At 37.9% G+C, this 6,500-nt stretch overlaps 1 pseudogene; it reads left to right on the forward strand.

The window, feature by feature from the left end:
• Window positions 1-4,321: 4,321 nt before the first annotated feature.
• LOC128056993 (tRNA (guanine(37)-N1)-methyltransferase-like) lies at window positions 4,322-5,154 on the forward strand (annotated as a pseudogene).
• Window positions 5,155-6,500: the final 1,346 nt, after the last annotated feature.

Here is a 6,500-nt window from a genome sequence, read left to right on the forward strand (position 1 = left end):
AGAATGAGTTCATGACCACAGTCCCTGTCATTCCTGACCAGAGTTTGAGATTTACTGCTTCCTCCTGAGGGAAAGCCAGATTGTCGTTTCATACCTGTGGGAAAGAACTGCTACCATGAAGAGATGCCATTCATTCTGTCCTAGTCCTCCAGCTTCAACCACAATCACAGAAGAGAGAAGACCCCAGATGAGAAAGAGATTACTTTTCACATAAAATTGGATTAAGGAGTCCTGCTTCCCTCTTTGAAGTATTCTTTGAAAAAAAAAAAATGCACACTTTTTTATTGAAGATCTTACAAATTATTACTTTTAATGGATCTTGCAACATAAAATGCACCATGCTTGAACTCCAAACTTGTGTCATGCTTTGGTGAGTGTTTTATGAATTGTAAAATTGGAAAATAAGTTAAGATACCAAAGTGGCTGCTGGCTCCCCCATCCGATAAATCTTACTTGGGATTAGTACCTAATATCCCTTTTAAGACCTCTTTCATTTCTTTTTTTTTATGGACTTGAACTGAATGCCAATAAAAGTGAAGAAATTCTATCCATGTATCTTCGTTTTTCCTTGTTAACTATATTACTTAGCTGTGCAGATTTTCTTTATTCTGAATGATCACAGGCTTTATGAAAATGTCAGCATCTCATTTAACTGTGTTTTCTAGTGTTCAGACTTTGCACCATGACTGAGGTATACTTAGAGATATACACGTTAAAATAGATGTTAATCTGGGGAGGATTAACCTCTTTGGCAGGGAGAGGACTTTGATGAACTCACTTTGCTTTTTTTTTTTTTTAATAATTTTTTTATTTTATTTATTTTAATTGAAGGTTAATTACTTTACAATATTGTATTGGTTTTGCCATAACAATAAAATATAAGCAAAACAACTACAGCCAGTCATTTCAGAAGTCTGTTAATTAGCCAAAGCCACAGAAAGAACTATAAATTGTCTATAAGAGAGAGGTTGCTGAACTTTGGTAAGACGGTGGGATCTGTAATATTTGAGTTTAGGGCTAATCTCCTCTCCTTCCATTCCCTCCTCACCTTAGAGGTGTAGGAGGTAAAAGCCAGCAGCCATTGCGGAGAACAAAAAGACTGAACTGCTTGTGGAGCTCTGTTAAAGCATCATTCCCAGTACAGAGTCAATATTTTGTCTGAACTTTCAGACCTATTTCAGACCTATTTCCCTGGGAAATAGGTGGTTACTTGAATGATTCAGAGCTTAGCTCAGTGGAAAGTGGATGGATCTAATACCAGCGTTATTACAAACAAGTCTATTTGTTTGTAACAACAACAATGGCAACAAAATACAAGGCATTAGAAGAAACAGGAAAGTCCACATACACTTTGTATTAGCTGAAAAAAAACGGCTAATAGAAAAAGGCTCTCAGGGACACCAGATTTTGGACTTAGCAGAAAAAGATTTTAAATAAGCTATTGTAAATAAATTCAAAGAAGTACAGGAAATCATGTATAAAGAATGAAGGGAAGTGTGAAAATACTATTGGTGATGGTAACTGTGTAGCCATTATGAAAGGCAATATACATGCATTATTTTGTAATTCTTTTCCTCTCCAATCTGTTTTCAAAGACAACTGAATATCAATAAATATAAAGCTGCATTAATGGGCCTATCATTTATACAGATGTACATTTTTGCAAAGGAGGAAGGGGAAATAGGGGTATTTTAGACAGAAGTTTTTGCACAGTATTGAAATTAAATTGGCATGAATCAACTAGATTATTTCACATTAAGAAGCTAATTGTAATTTTCAGAGCAAACACTACAAAAATATCTGAAATAAATATGGTGAAACAAACAACAATGAAATTAAAAAGATACACTAGAGAACATGTGGGCTTTCTTATAGTTCAGATAGTAAAAAACCTGTCTACAATGCAGCAGACCCAGGTTTGGTCCCTGAGTTGGGAAGAATCCCCTGGAGAAGGGAATGGCAACCCACTCCAGTATTTCTGCCTAGAAAATTTCATGGACAGAGTAGCTTGGTTGACTATAGTCCATGGGGTTGCAAAGAGTCAGACACAACTGAGTGACTAACACAACAAGAGAATATATATTTAACAAAAATAAAAGACAGAAATCAAGGAACAAGGAAAAAGTAAAAAGCACAAGACATAAGGAAACAAACAGCAAAAGGACAAATATAAACCCTGCCTTATCAGTAATTATATTAAATCCAAGTGGATTAAACACCTCGATCAAAAGACAGATGTTGGTAGAATAAATATACTAGCTACAGGATGCATACTTTAATTCAAAGACATAAATAGATTAAAAAGAAAAGGATGGAAACATTTGCATGAAAATGATAGTCAAAGAGAGATGAACTAGTTGTACTAAAATCAGGCAAAATATACTCAGAGGTGAAAATAATTACAGGAGAAATAGAAACACTAGTGTAGGAAATGACAACCTATTCCAGTATTCGTGCCTGAAAAATTCCAGGGCAGAGGAGCCTGGCGAGCTGCAGTCCATGGGGTCACAAAAAGTTGAACATGACTGAGCATGCATACATGCACAGAAACATTTTATCCTTATTGAGGGTTAATTTATAATTAGAAAAATATGAGAATTATAAACATATATACACCTATCAACGTAGCCCCAAAACACATGAAGCAAAAACTGACACAGTTAAAGGGAGAAATAGATAATTCAATAATAAAAATCTGAAGCTTCAATACTTAATTTTTGATAATGGATAAAACAACAATACAGCAGTTCAACAGAGAAATAGAATATGTGAGCAATATTATAAACCAAATTGTTCAGTCACTAAGTCGTGTCTGACTCTGTGACTCCATGGACTGCAGCATGCCAAACTTTGCTGTCCTTCACTATCTCTTGGAGTTTGCTCAAACTCATGTCCATTGAGTCAGTGATGCCATCCAACCATCTCATCCTCTGTCACCCGCTTCTCCACATGCCCTCAATCTTTCCCAACATCACAGTCCTTTACGATGAGTCAGCTCTTCACATCAGGAAGCCAAAGTATTGGCGCTTAAGCTTTAGCATTGGTCCTTCTATTAAGTGTTGATTTACTTTAGGATTGACTGGTTTGATCTTGCAGTCCAAGAAACTCTCAAGAGTCTTCTCCAGCACCACAATTCAATGACATCAGTTCTTCAGTGCCCAGCCTTCTTTATAGACAAATATTTAGAGAACACTCCCTCCAACATCAGAATATGAATTCTTCTCAATAGTCATTGTGCTAACATGGAAAATTCTCTAGGATAAACCTTGCATTCAATTCATCTCAGCTACTCAGAGGTATCTGACTCTTTGTGACCCCATGGATTGGAGCATGCCAGCCTTCTCTTTTCACCAACTACTGGAGCTTGCTCAAAGTCATATCGATCAAGTTGGTGATGCCATCCCACCATCTTATCCTCTATTGTCCCCTTCTCCTGCCTTCAATTTTCCTAGCATCAGGGTCTTTTCTAATCAGTCAGTTCTTTGCATCAGGTGGCCAAAGTATTGGATCTTCAGCTTCAACATCAATCCTTCCAGTGAATATTCAGGGTTGTTTTCCTTTAGGATGGACTGGTTGGATCTCCTTGCAGTCCAAGGGACTCTCAAGAGTCTTCTGCAACACTACAGTTCAAAAGCATCAATTCTTTAGCACTCAGCTTTCTTAATGGTCCAGCTCTCACATCCATACATGACTACTGGAAAAACCATAGCTTTGCTAGAGGGACCATTGTTGGCAAAATAATGTGTCTGCTTTTCAATATGCTGTCTAGGTTGGTCATAGATTTTCTTCCAAGGAACAAGTGTCTTTTAATTTCATGGCTGCAGTCACCATCTGCAGTGATTTTGGAGTCCAAAAAAATGAAGTCTGACACTGTTTCCATTGTTTCCCCGTCTATTTGCCATGAAGTGATGGGACTGGATGCCGTGATATTTGTTTTTTGAATGTTGAATTTTAAGCTAGCCTTTTCACTCTCCTCTTTCTTTGATCTAGAGACTCTTTAGTTCCTCTTCACTTTCTGCCATAAGGGTGGTGTCATCTGCATATCTGAGGTTATTGATATTTCTCCCAGCAATCTTGATTCCAGCTTGTGCTTCACCCAGCCTGGTGTTTCTCATGATGTATTCTACATATAGGTTAAATAAGTAGGATGACAATATACAGTCTTGATAAACTCCTTTCCCAATTTGGAACCAGTCCATTGTTCCATATCTGGTTCTAACTGTTCCTTCTTAACCTGCATACTTCTCGGAAGTAGGTAAAGAGTTCTGGTATTCCTGTCTCTTGAAGAATTTTCCATAGTTTGTTTTGATCCTTACAAATCAATAATATTGATAATATCTACCAAAATTTCCAACTGGAAGTACTATCTGGAGAGGAGAATATGATGACCAAGGTGTGAAAAAGCAATTACACCTGTGAATTTGATTTTTCAAAAGTCTGTTGGAATCCTCATTTCTCCACAGAACACAGCCATATCACAGAACTTCTCCAATCTGGGGAACGTTCTATTTGATGTTTTTCCTGGGGTGGGTTGGGCCCTTTGCCATTCCAGCAGCAAAGAAAAACTGCACTGTGTTTGCTAATAATCTCAATCCTGAATCTCATAAATGGCTATTGCACAATTTTTTAATCAATTAATTACATTAATTAATTTTAATTAATTTGTAAATTAAATAAAGTGAACCAAAAGGTAAAAGCCTTTAACTTGGATGGGAAAGACTTCCTGCAAGGACCAGTCAGAGAAGAGTTAATGCAGCAGCTGGGACCACTGTCAAAACAAAGAAAATACTCTGTGCACATTGTCATGGATTTGATGAATTTGCCAGCAAAGCCTATTGAGTTTTGCACCTGTTTCAAAGCACTCTTAGATGGACAGCCATGTGGCAGTGAACTCCTTCCCATCGTGCACTGTTACAGCTTTTCCAAAGGTGCTAATCCAGCTAGGGATGTTCAGCAATAAACTGAAACTGTGTAGGCATCTTCTTGGAGGCATGTAGTTCAGTTCACCTAGTAAGAAATGCAATCCCTAACAAGGAAATGCTATACATCACTTTTCGGATTCCTGCTGCTATACTTTGCAAGAACCAGACTGTAAATCAAGACAATCATGAAGATTCACCTCTTAAATACCAGAGGACAGATAAAGATTTTTAGGAAGAAAAAAACAAATTGCTTCAGTCACTTAACTGGAAATATTTTCTCCATCTCCCCACTAGACTTTTGTGATAGTGAACTATCACTTGTATGATTTCTAATATTTTACCATTCAGTTACTTTAGTATTGAACCCTTTTATTTTACTCTAGCTGGCTTCCCTGGTGGTCAGATGGTAAAGAATCTGTCTGCAATGTGGGAGATCTAGGTTCAATCCCTGCATTGGAAAGATCTCCTGGAGAATGGAATGGCAACCCACTCCAGTATTCTTGACTTGAGAATCCCATCGGCAGAGGTGCCTGGTGGGCTATAGTCCATAGGGTTGCAAAGAGTCAGACATGACTGACAGACTAACACATTCACAGTCAAAGGCTTTAGCATAGTCAATGCAGCAGAAGTAGATGTTTTTCTGGAACTCTCTTGCTCTTTTGATAATCCAGCGGATGAGGGCAATTTGATCTCTAGTTCCTCTGCCTTTTCGAAATCCAGCTTGAACATCTGGAACTTCTAGATTCACATTCTGTTAAAGCCTTGCTTAAAGAATTTTGAGCATTACTTTGCCATCTTGTGAAATAAGTGCAATTGTGAAGTAGTTTGAACATTCTTTGGCATTGCTTTTCCTTGGGATTGGAAGGAAAATTGGACTTTTCCAGTCCCATGGCCCCTGCTGAGTTTTCCAAATTTTCTGGCATATTGAGTGCAACACTTTAACAGTCTCATCTTTTAGCATTTGAAAAAGCTTAGCTGGAATTCCATCATCTCCAGTAGCTTTGTAGTGATGCTTCCTAAGGCCCACTTGACTTCTTCCTCCACGATGTCTGGCTCTTGGTGGGTGGTCACACCATAGTGGTTATCTGGGTCATTAAGATCTTTTTTATACAGTTTTTTTTCTGTGTATTCTTGCCACTTATTCTTAATATTTCTGCTTTCATTAGGTCCATACCATTTCTAAAAAGCCTCTTGATGAAAATGAAAGAGGAGAGTGAAAAGGTTGGCTTAAAGCTCAGCATTCAGAAAACTAAGATCATGGCATCTGGTCCCATCACTTCATGGCAAATAGATGGGGAAACAGTGGAAACAGTGGCAGACTTTATTTTTTGGGGCTCCAAAATCACTGCAGATGGTGATTGCAGCCATGAAATTAAAAGACGCTTGCTCCTTGGAAGGAAAGTTATGACCAAACTAGACAGCATATTAAAAAGCAGAGATATTACTTTGCCAACAAAGGTCTGTCTAGTCAAGGCTATGGCTTTTCCAGTGGTCATGTATGAATGTGAGAGTTGGACTATGAAGAAAGCTGAGTGCTGAAGAATTGATGCTAACTGTGGTGTTGCAGAAGACTTTTGA

Source organism: Budorcas taxicolor, chromosome 11 (assembly GCF_023091745.1).
Source record: "Budorcas taxicolor isolate Tak-1 chromosome 11, Takin1.1, whole genome shotgun sequence".
Lineage (NCBI taxonomy): Eukaryota > Metazoa > Chordata > Mammalia > Artiodactyla > Bovidae > Budorcas > Budorcas taxicolor.